The sequence below is a fragment of the Pinus tabuliformis genome, chromosome J, assembly GCF_031772625.1.
Source record: "Pinus tabuliformis cultivar Carrire ecotype Pingquan chromosome J, CPIR1, whole genome shotgun sequence".
Lineage (NCBI taxonomy): Eukaryota > Viridiplantae > Streptophyta > Pinopsida > Pinales > Pinaceae > Pinus > Pinus tabuliformis.
This window is the reverse complement of record NC_142295.1, coordinates 1096203029-1096215439: the sequence shown is the minus strand read 5'-3', so window position 1 is coordinate 1096215439 and position 12411 is coordinate 1096203029. Positions and strand designations below refer to the sequence as shown.

Below are 12411 nucleotides of genomic sequence, written 5' to 3'. Positions count from 1 at the left end.
CCAGGACTCTACATGCACTTCTTTTCTCAAACCACACTTATCCACCAGGTCATGATTAACATAACTATAATTAGATCTAGGGTCAATCAAAATAGAAACAAATCGACCACAAAGTTTACATTCCATCTCAATAATGGATGCCTAGTGATCTTCCTTCTTGTTGACCAACATCCCCAACTGTCTATTCCTCCTAAGCACTGTATATCTAATGCATACCACCTTGGTACAATGTACACTCCTTCTTTCAATGATCTTTGCCACATATCCAACATTGTAACAGTCCCTTACCATCACATTTAGTCTACTACTCTCCAGGTTGTGACCCATGTACCTTCTTAACTTCATTGAACTTCTTCTAAGGTGTTGGGCCGCTAGTTTTTCATTATTATTATCACTCTTTAACGCCTATTTCATCCATTTCTACCCTTATTTATCACGTTATTTATCATGATTTATCATATAATTCCATTTTATAATTATTTATGCTCTTATTGATAAATATTATTTCTTCTCCTTTATTTTTAATAAATTGATGATTATTATGCATGATTTTATCAATGATGGTTTATTAATAATTTTGTTGTAATATCACTTACCATTTTAGCCTCCAAGATATTTTCCAGATTGCGGATTTGATCTCCAGCTCATCATTAAATATTCCAACTCAGAAATTCGTTGGAATAAGAAGTGACAATTTTTTATTGGAAGTTTTGGGCAAATGGAGAAGAATCTGGAAAATCTGAAACATGGGTTTTGTTTAGAACGGACCAAAGTAGTTTCAAAATGTGTATTTTTCCCAAATTCAGTCCGTATTAAGAGAAATGGAAGGTTCTCTGAAGAAGTTTTTCACAGATTCGCTATTACGGTCGGTTTCCAAATTATCTCAGTTGCAATACCAAATTCGACCTGTTCCTGTTGAATGCTGATGGAAAGATATTTCAGATATGATCTTGCTGATCAATTTGTTGTGAACAATCCAATTTTGTTATGGGAATCATTTTGTAATCATATCTGTTGTAACTTCTCTCTGCTCTCTGTGTATTTAAATGAGAACATAGATCAAAGAGGGATAGGGATCATTAGAGATAGGATAGGATATGATAGGAGGAGAGGGGATAATGGAGAGATTTTGATATATACATGTAATCACTGTTGAATTACAGGCATACTATGTTATATTATTTTCATTCAATGAAAGAGTCTGTTGATTTCCCTTGACGTGTGCAGATCGAATCGAATGAGACGTGTTGATTAAGCTTGAGTGGTTTTTAATTCTCCGGTTACTGTATGTTTTTTCCTCCCAAAAGTGGCATGGGCCCGCCACAACTGGGAGATCTAGCTAGATTAGCACCAGCACTGTAGATTTCCATTACCGGTTGCATTTCAATTCTATCAATTCTCTAGGTTGTGAGTGTTAATTTCATTGCAGAGCGTGTGTTAATTTCATTACAGAGTGTTTAATTTCTAGCATAAGCATGAGTTATTTTTACACAGGCAAGCGTGGATTAGAGCATTGATTTCATTTTCTTTCATTTACAACATTACAGAATAGGGCATACGTGAGAGTCTGGTTATTATAGAATCAGCTAAAAGAGTTTGGTTAATGCTACTAAACTCTCGGTTGACATCATTTCCATTTGAATTGCTTAATTGAGATTGAGTATGATTTAGATAGAATCAGCTAGAAGAGATTGGTTAATGCTACTATGCTCTCAGTTGATGCTATTTTCAATTGAATTTCTTGCTTCAGATTTGATTATGGTTTTTCTTGAGATTAAGTCCTAATGCTTAGATGTATTATTTCCTTTAAAAGTTACAACTTGAGATTTATGACTGGATCTAGTTACTCTTGTATCAAGTTTTATAGTTCAACTTAAAAAGCATTACTCTCTGGATTTATAGCTTGCACATATTGTGTACACTCTTAAAACAAAAAGACTTACCTAGGCTGATAATTAATGTGAGGAAATTAGGAGTTTTAAAGACACCTTTTAGCACCCAAACATTTTGGCACTGTTGCCGTGGAACAACTGTTGTTCCCTATAGGGAACAACACTTTCGTGTGTGTTTTTCTTTGTTGTTCCCTATAGGGAACATCTGCTATTCCCTATAGGGAACAACTTTTGTTCCCTATAGGGAACATCTGCTATTCCCTATAGGGAACAACTGTTGTTCCCTATAGGGAACAACACTTTTCGCGTGTGTTTTTATTTGTTGTTCCCTACAGGGAATAATTGTTGTTCCCTATAGGAAACCACACTTTTCACGTGTGTTTTTCTTTGCTGTTCCCTCTAGGGAACAACTGCTATTCCCTACAGGGCACAACACTTTTTGCATGTGTTTTTCTTTGTTTTTCCCTACAAGGAACAACACTTTTCATGTGTGTTTTTCTTTTTTGTTCCCTACAGGGAACAGTTGTTGTTCCCTATAGGGAACATCACGTTTCGTGTTTGTTTTTCTTTGCTGTTCCCTCTAGCGAACAACACTTTTCAAGTTTTGTTGTTCCCTCTGTTAGACTCCGTCTCATGTCAGAGATAGATTCTTCTTCAAAACCCTGTTTTGAAGAAGAAATCATTAATATGTAATTTGTCATGATGTTCTATAGCTCTACAGCTCTTCAAATGACAGTGTTTTGATGTGGATGATGAGACAATCCCTGCAAAAGTTAGACATGGATTTACATTCTCCGCATCTGATGAACAAGGACTAGACCATGCATTACTATAGAGAGAGGCCAAATTGGTGGCTAGCAAGAGCAAGAGCTCAACAAGCCCGCATTCTAGCTTCACTCGACAATCTGCTGCAAATTCATTTATGTTTTGATAATATAACAATTTGAAGAAAACAAACATGACTTATTCAGAACTACGAGGCCACTATTTTGTTTTGACAACATCTTTCGATGACATTGATGCAAGCATGTATGATGGGTTGATAGTTCCTGGAGGAAGGGCACCCGAGTACCTAGCTCTAAATGAATTTGTTCTTAAATTGGTCAAGCGGTTTTCTGATTCAAACAAGCTCATTTCTTCTATCTGTCGTGGGCAATTGATTCTTGCTGGTGCAGGTATATTGAAAGAGAAAACATGTACTGCGTATCCAGTTGTAAAGCTTGATCTATTGCTTTCTGGCGGTGAATGGTCAGAGCCAGAACCTATAACTACGTGTTTCAGAGATGGGAATTTAGTGACAACAGCAGCTTGGCCTGCACACCCACAATTTATCTCTCAGATCATGGCATCATTGGGAATTAAAGTGTCACTTTGAGGAGTTGTGCGCATTGTCTGTAAACTCAATTTCTACTCAGTGTGTATATAAACTACTATGCTGTAGAGGACCACTAGATATAATAAGTTGCAGTTGCAGTGTAAGTTGATGTCTTCATTAAGTTAACATAAAATAAAGGGATCAACAGGCAATCAAATGAAAGTGGCTCAAAATATCAATCGGTCTCTTTCAGCCCTGGGGGATGTTATTAGTGCACTGGCTTCTGAAGGGCGGCATACATAAATCACAAGCTCACGATGCTTATGAGTGATGCACTTGGTGGCGACGCCAAAACATTAATGTTTGCAAATATATCCCCAGCGGAATCCATTATGGATGAGACCCATAATTTTCTTTCATATGCTAACTGAGTTCGCTCAATTGTAAATGATGGCAAGCGCTGGACAAAGCCAATGTTTCTTACGGCATCTCTCTTCGCTTTGGCATTAGATTTGTATTGAAACATCATTCTATGGTTCTCTGGTTGCCATTCCTTTTGGCACTATGGGTTGGAGGTAATGAGAAACACCCACCAGATGACATCAATGCAGCTCTAAAGAATGACTTGCAGCTTCATCCTTATTCGAAGTCCCCTGACATTGGAACAAATTTAATGAATTCACATACATGGCCCAAAGCCTCTGAAGATCCTAGCCGATACCTTGATGGAACCCGTGTATACATACAAGGATCTTTATGGGATGGATTTGCCAGTGGAGATGGAGAATTTACAGATGGCCCCTATAATATCCAAAATCCAGAAGACTTTTTCAAGGATGACTTTTATAAATATGGGTTTAATCCTGAGGTGGGTTCTGTAGGTATGCCACTTGCAACCACTATCAGAGCAACAATGCCTCCAGAAGCATGGCAAATTCCACTGTTTCAGAAGCTCCCAAATGGCTACATTAAAGAAGTGCCAAATCCTGTTTGGGACTATCACAAGTATATCCCATATTCTAACCCTGGAACGGTCCATGATCAAATTGAAATGTATGGAGAGCCAAAGAGTCTGGATGATTTCTGTGAGAAGGCACAACTTGTCAACTATGTTCAATATAAGGCACTTTGGAAGGGTGGACGTCAAGGATGTGGACAAAATACACAGGTGTTCTAATTTGGAAAACCCAGAATCCATGGCCGGGTTTGAGAGGTCAATTTTATGACTATTTTCATGAACAGACAGCAGGATTCTATGGTGTCCGTTCAGCTGCAGAACCAATCCATGTGCAGTTGAATCTGGCAACATATTTTATTGAGATAGTGAACACAACATCAAGTCCCCTGTCAAATGTTACAGTGGAGGTCTCAGTATGGGATTTGGAAAGGACCTGTCCATACCACAAAACCAACAAAAATATATCAGTGCCATCAAAAATAACACTTCCAGTTTTTGAAATGCAGTATCCAAAATCTCATAATGCAAAGCCGGTTTATTTTCTTCTCCTCATGCTTCTTGATACATCAGCAGAACCTTTATCGAGGAACTTTTATTGGCTCCATTTGCCAAGTCATTCTCTCCCTAATGTTGAAGATCATGACAACCAACATGAGCCCATTAGCATCGAGAATAATTGTGAATATGGAAGTATGAATGTAGAAGAACCTGCAATGGAGACAACAGAGGGATTGCGTTCAAGGGTGTCAAGTTTTCTTTTTAGAAAGAACAAAAACATTCAAGTGACAGAGATAAAAGGGGTTGGGGACATCTGGAAAGAGCAGTCTTTTCTGTTTCTCATTCAACAAAAGCCGCAGATGCCTGAAAGCGTAGATTCATGTGTTAGTTTCATCGGTATCGCACCATGCTCAACAGATATGCCCATCATTATTGGATAAGAAAGATTCCGTGTTCTGGAAATTGAATACTCCGGCATTCAATTCAATATGCGGTGGATTTACTCCAGATCAGCAAAATCTTTTCCTAAGTTCGGTAAAATGGCCAACGCATTGCAAGATGGCAAGATTTGGGGAGCGGTTGCAAAATGGCATATACAATTAGATTGCCTATATCTTCAGATTGACACCTGTGAACACTACTTGTGAAAGGATGCGTTATTCCATCTCAGTAGCGCCGATCGTTTTTTTTTTTAGTTTTATATATTAATAATGATAAAACAAATCGCTGATTTTGGGTCGATTTGTTTTAGCAGCATGTATTTATTGTATTAAAAATTCATTTTAAAAAAAAGAGAGAAAGAGTTAGTCAGGGGAGAGTTTCTGAGTGCTGAGTGCTGGAACAGAGCTTTCAATGTACAGTTTTCTGCAGGGATTTTTAATGAAAATTTCACAGCTCTAACTTCTGAGATTCATGTGGTATGTTAATTTAGCATAAGTTTTCCCTTTGTCTCATATGTAAACTGTTATGTTTCATTCACTTCATGATCATTTCTAATTGAGCAAATGAAGTGTTTAGGTAGAATTCATAGTATTATATGCTCTGCCTATAAGTTTGTTCAATTCAATGTTTTCTTCTGTTTGACAAGGATTCAGTTCTATGCCCTTGTCAGCTCCTCACCAGTCTTGCCATCCCATTTAAAATCTAGATTTGATGCTAAATTCCTTGCCTACCTTGCCTCAGTCGTCAACCTATGTTGTTCATTATATTTCTCTGTTTGAAGCTGTGATTTTGCCCATGCAGCTCAGAAAAACCCCGTTAGTTAATTAAAAACCCCAAATCAACCTTTTTTATCAGTTTACTAGCCTAATATCAGTGTCACCGTATTGGTCATCTCATTCAATTGAAAATCTACCGAGATTGACCGGAGAGAGCCTTCTCCTGCCCCGTAGGGCTAGCTACGGGGCTGAATGGTTTGATGTTGCCTTGAGGTTTACCTTTCTCAGCTTGAGGTGAAATCTCAAGTGCTAACATACTGGCGACCATACTGGGGAGAACATTCAACTTGTTGATTGTCTTGTCCCAGTACATGCAATCAAGGTGCAGATCTGATGCTGATGGTGGACAACAGTCAGACACTTATGCAGGCTGAACCATTCACCTGGCGACTCCAACTCGATCTAGACATTCCAACGCTTGATGATCCATTCATGCAATGGTAGGGTATTGGGAAAACCCTGCATTTTGTGAAGCTCTAAACGGAGTTAGAGAATTGTTAGTGGATATTGAAATTAATGAAGAATTTTTCAGTGACTTCTTTCAAAGTTTGAAATCTCCAGAGTTCTCTCCTGAAGCTAAAATTGGTGCCTGTGAGTTAATTGTTGAAAGAATTGAAACTGAGATTCAGTGTCTCGACGAGCAAATTCAGTCATATGATTTCCAAGACCCTAAAAAGTTCTTGGAAATCCTTCCTCATTCAAAACAAGATATCATAGAATTGCCTACAGTCGTTTACATTGACAGTGTGCAGCTGGAAGTATGCATTGCAGAGTTGGGACAGCCAACAGAGTCCGGCTTCCGTGATCCTATTGCGGCATACATGGACACATTTTTCATTTTGATTGACAGATCAGGCTGTCTTTTCTGTGACCAGGCTTAGTACGTGCATGAAGGGCTGCCAGCAACTGCATCTGTGATTTCGTGGCAGCATTCTCAAGCGGCTTCATTGTCAGGTTTACTTGAATGGTTAATTTGGCATTTTAGTATTACCTGATCTATTGTTTGTACAGCAGATTAGAATAGGTTGTGTAAATAAATAAGCAGCCATAAGGGCAGCATCTTGTTTTAGTTTGCTTGAATATTGTTTGATTTCAGTTTCAGTTTGAAAATAAGTCAAGAGTTGTGTTGATGATGACTCCATTGCCCAATGGGTAGAGGCACTGTCTGCTCTCCCAAAGTTCTGCGGTTCTTGGCACCTCCACGGAGCGGCAGTTGCCATCCCAAGTGGAGCCGATGTTAGAGTCCGTCTCATGTCAGAGATAGATTCTTCTTCAAAACCCTGTTTTGAAGAAGAAATCATCAATATGTAATTTGTCATGATGTTCTATAGCTCTACAGCTCTTCAAATGACAGTGTTTTGATGTGGATGATGAGACAATCCCTGCAAAAGTTAGACATGGATTTACATTCTCCGCAGCTGATGAACAAGGACTAGACCATGCATTACTATAGAGATAGGCCAAATTGGTGGCTAGCAAGAGCAAGAGCTCAACAAGCCCGCATTCTAGCTTCACTCGACAATCTGCTGCAAATTCATTTATGTTTTGATAATATAACAATTTGAAGAAAACAAACATGACTTATTCAGAACTACGAGGCCACTATTTTGTTTTGACAGCATCTTTCGATGACATTGATGCAAGCATGTATGATGGGTTGATAGTTCCTGGAGGAAGGGCACCCGAGTACCTAGCTCTAAATGAATTTGTTCTTAAATTGGTCAAGCGGTTTTCTGATTCAAACAAGCTCATTTCTTCTATCTGTCGTGGGCAATTGATTCTTGCTGGTGCAGGTATATTGAAAGAGAAAACATGTACTGCGTATCCAGCTGTAAAGCTTGATGTATTGCTTTCTGGCGGTGAATGGTTAGAGCCAGAACCTATAACTACGTGTTTCAGAGATGGGAATTTAGTGACAGCAGCAGCTTGGCCTGCACACCCACAATTTATCTCTCAGATCATGGCATCATTGGGAATTAAAGTGTCGTTTTGAGGAGTTGTGCGCATTGTCTGTAAACTCAATTTCTACTCCGTGTGTATAAAAACTACTATGCTGTAGAGGACCACTAGATATAATAAGTTGCAGTTGCAGTGTAAGTTGATGTCTTCATTAAGTTAACATAAAATAAAGGGATCAACAGGCAATCAAATGAAAGTGGCTCAAAATATCAATCGGTCTCTTTCAGCCCTGGGGGATGTTATTAGTGCACTGGCTTCTGAAGGGCGGCATACAGAAATCACAAGCTCACGATGCTTATGAGTGATGCACTTGGTGGCGATGCCAAAACATTAATGTTTGCAAATATATCCCCAGCGGAATCCATTATGGATGAGACCCATAATTTTCTTTCATATGCTACCCGAGTTCGCTCAATTGTAAATGATGGCAAGCGCTGGACAAAGCCAATGGTTCTTACGGCATCTCTCTTCGCTTTGGCATTAGATTTGTATTGAAACATCATTCTATGGTTCTCTGGCTGCCATTCCTTTTGGCACTATGGGTTGGAGGTAATGAGCAACACCCACCAGATGACATCAATGCAGCTCTAAAGAATGACTTGCAGCTTCATCCTTATTCGAAGTCCCCTGACATTGGAACAAATTTAATGAATTCACATACATGGCCCAAAGCCTCTGAAGATCCTAGCCGATACCTTGATGGAACCCGTGTATACATACAAGGATCTTTATGGGATGGATTTGCCAGTGGAGATGGAAAATTTACAGATGGCCCCTATAATATCCAAAATCCAGAAGACTTTTTCAAGGATGACTTTTATAAATATGGGTTTAATCCTGAGGTGGGTTCTGTAGGTATGCCACTTGCAACCACTATCAGAGCAACAATGCCTCTAGAAGCATGGCAAATTCCACTGTTTCAGAAGCTCCCAAATGGCTACATTAAAGAAGTGCCAAATACTGTTTGGGACTATCACAAGTATATCCCATATTCTAACCCTGGAACGGTCCATGATCAAATTGAAATGTATGGAGAGCCAAAGAGTCTGGATGATTTCTGTGAGAAGGCACAACTTGTCAACTATGTTCAAAATAAGGCACTCTGGAAGGGTGGACGTCAAGGATGTGGACAAAATACACAAGTGTTCTAATTTGGAAAACCCAAAATCCATGGCCGGGTTTGAGAGGTCAATTTTATGACTATTTTCATGAACAAACAGCAGGATTCTATGGTGTCCGTTCAGCTGCAGAACCAATCCATGTGCAGTTGAATCTGGCAACATATTTTATTGAGATAGTGAACACAACATCAAGTCCCCTGTCAAATGTTACAGTGGAGGTCTCAGTATGGGATTTGGAAGGGACCTGTCCATACCACAAAATCAACAAAAATATATCAGTGCCATCAAAAATAACACTTCCAGTTTTTGAAATGCAGTATCCAAAATCACATAATGCAAAGCCGGTTTATTTTCTTCTCCTCATGCTTCTTGATACATCAGCAAAACCTTTATCGAGGAACTTTTATTGGCTCCATTTGCCAAGTCATTCTCTCCCTAATGTTGAAGATCATGACAACCAACATGAGCCCATTAGCATCGAGAATAATTGTGAATATGGAAGTATGAATGTAGAAGAACCTGCAACGGAGACAACAGAGGGATTGCGTTCAAGGGTGTCAAGTTTTTTTTTTAGAAAGAACAAAAACATTCAAGTGACAGAGATAAAAGGGGCTGGGGACATCTGGAAAGAGCAGTCTTTGCCGTTTCTCATTCAACAAAAGCCGCAGATGCCTGAAAGCGTAGATTCATGTGTTAGTTTCATCAGTATCGCACCATGCTCAACAGATATGCCCATCATTATTGGATAAGAAAGATTCTGTGTTCTGGCAATTGAATACTCCGGCATTCAATTCAATATGCGGTGGATTTACTCCAGATCAGCAAAATCTTTTCCTAAGTTCGGTAAAATGGCCAACGCATTGCAAGATGGCAAGATTTGGGGAGCAGTTGCAAAATGGCATATACGATTAGATTGCCTATATCTTCAGATTGACACCTGTGAACGCTACTTGTGAAAGGATGCGTTATTCCATCTCAGCAGTGCCGATCATTTTTTTTTTAGTTTTATATATTAATAATGATAAAACAAATCGCTGATTTTGGGTCGATTTGTTTTAGCAGCATGTATTTATTGTATTAAAAATTCATTTTAAAAAAAAAGAGAGAGAGAGTTAGTCAGGGGAGAGTTTCTGAGTGATGAGTGCTGGAACAGAGCTTTCAATGTACAGTTTTCTGCAGGGATTTTTAATGAAAATTTCACAGCTCTAACTTCTGAGATTCATGTGGTATGTTAATTTAGCATAAGTTTTCCCTTTGTCTCATATGTAAACTGTTATGTTTCATTCACTTCATGATCATTTCTAATTGAGCAAATGAAGTGTTTAGGTAGAATTCATAGTATTATATGCTCTGCCTATAAGTTTGTTCAATTCAATGTTTTCTTCTGTTTGACAAGGATTCAGTTCTATGCCCTTGTCATCTCCTCACCAGTCTTGCCATCCCATTTAAAATCTAGATATGATGCTAAATTCCTTGCCTACCTTGCCTCAGTCGTCAACCTGTGTTGTTCATTATATTTCTCTGTTTGAAGCTGTGATTTTGCCCATGCAGCTTAGAAAAACCCCGTTAGTTAATTAAAAACCCCAAATCGACCTTTTTTATCAGTTTACTAGCCTAATATTAGTGTCACCGTATTGGTCATCTCATTCAATTGAAAATCTACCGAGATTGACCGGAGAGAGCCTTCTCCTGCCCCGTAGGGCTAGCTACGGGGCTGAATGGTTTGATGTTGCCTTGAGGTTTACCTTTCTCAGCCTGAGGTGAAATCTCAAGTGCTAACACCCTCTAAGAAACAACACTTTTAGAGTTTTTACTGTTCCCTCTAGGGAACAACACTTTTAGAGTGTTTTTGCTGTTACCTGTTATGAAACCAGCTCAATAAAAGATAGATCAACGCCTTAGAATTCAGCCTCTTCGAGGGGGCAAACTCCTTTACATTACATAAATGAACAATTCTTGGATGATACAAATGAAAAGACCTCCTTTCTATATATAGGAGTCTAAGGGATTATAACATAATTAGAGCCGACATAACAATAATAATGTAAGGGCACAATAATAACAATAGTGGGCTTCTATGGGGCACAATAGTGACAATATGGGCACTACATGGGTACATCAATATAATAAGTGGGTTATACCAATAACAATAAGGGGTTACACTATTAGTATAGGGGCCTAACATGCCCCTCTGCTTCAGAAAGCGTTATCCTCAACGCTTGAGTAGTTCTTGATGCTTCTGTATAAAATTCTTGTCCTCCCATGTGGAATATTATGCGGGTAAGTTCTTCCATTTGATGAGATACTCTGAAATTGATCGATTTCGTAGCTGTCGGGTTCTTGTTTCTGTGACTGCTCCAGGTTCCAATATGATTTTTCCTTCCTCTTCAATTTCTGACAATATTGCTTGAATTGGGATCTTTTGCAACTTTTGAATAAGTGGCCATACTTCTTTGTCCTTCTTCCATTCATCCCTTGCTTCGTTTATCCAATTTGGTTGGATAATATAAATAGCACAAAACAATGCTTCCACATCCTTATCCTTGAAGAGTCTTCCCATTCGGTAAGGTCGCCATTTGTTAAGTGCATGTAGTATTGCCAACAATTCCTTCTCATAAATAGCTTGCTTGAGATGTAGCAGTAAAAATACCCAATCACCTACATCAAAACATTTTTCACTACGATGTTGATCTACCTGTTGTTTCGCTTGATTTTGCACTGAAGTGGCATTATCCTTTAAAAGTTGGAGAACTTGTTGTTGATGCTCGATGTGATCTTTCTCTGCTTGAACCTTTTTCTTCTTGATATGTCCTTCTATCTTTTGAGGAGTGGTAATTTCTTCCAGTCCTTTACAAGGTATGGTCGGATTCATTTCTTGATGCTCGATGTGATCTTTCACTTCTTGAACATTTTTCTTCTTAATGTGTCCTTCTATCTTGATAGTTTGAGGAGTGGTAATTTCGTCCATTGAATTACAAGATATGGTTGGATTCATTTCTTCTTTCTCGATGTGATCTTTCACTTCTTGCACCTTTTTCTTCTCGATATGTCCTTCTATCTTGAGAGTTTGAGGAGTGGTAATTCTTGCCAATGCTTTACAAGATATGATCTTATTCATTTCGTCTTTCTCTGGAGTAGTGTCCTGGCGTATATCCTCTTCTTTTGATGTTTCTTGATCCTTTTCTTCCTCCTCTTCATATTCTATGTAAAATAATTTCTTCTCAGCACACCTATGACCTTTAGTGCATTTGCTATCACAATTGTAACAAAGCCCTTTTTCTCTTTTTTCTTCCAATTGTTGTGGTGTAACCCTTGTAGGTTGTGGAAGGCTGGGAGAAACAACACTTCCATTTTTATAGTTGTGAGGGGTATGCTTCCTGGTTTCCATAATTTTGCTTTCCATTATGTCACAAAGCCCTTTTACTCTTTCCAATTGTTGTGGTGTTTCTCT

At 38.7% G+C, this 12411-nt stretch overlaps 4 pseudogenes; all 4 read left to right on the top strand.

The window, feature by feature from the left end:
• The first annotated feature begins 2850 nt into the window (after positions 1 to 2850).
• LOC149230858 (protein DJ-1 homolog D pseudogene) lies at positions 2851 to 3267 on the top strand (annotated as a pseudogene).
• A 472-nt stretch (positions 3268 to 3739) lies between these two features.
• Positions 3740 to 5030, top strand: LOC149230857 (mannosylglycoprotein endo-beta-mannosidase pseudogene; annotated as a pseudogene).
• A 2426-nt stretch (positions 5031 to 7456) lies between these two features.
• Positions 7457 to 7873, top strand: LOC149230856 (protein DJ-1 homolog D pseudogene; annotated as a pseudogene).
• A 457-nt stretch (positions 7874 to 8330) lies between these two features.
• Positions 8331 to 9636, top strand: LOC149230855 (mannosylglycoprotein endo-beta-mannosidase pseudogene; annotated as a pseudogene).
• Positions 9637 to 12411: the final 2775 nt, after the last annotated feature.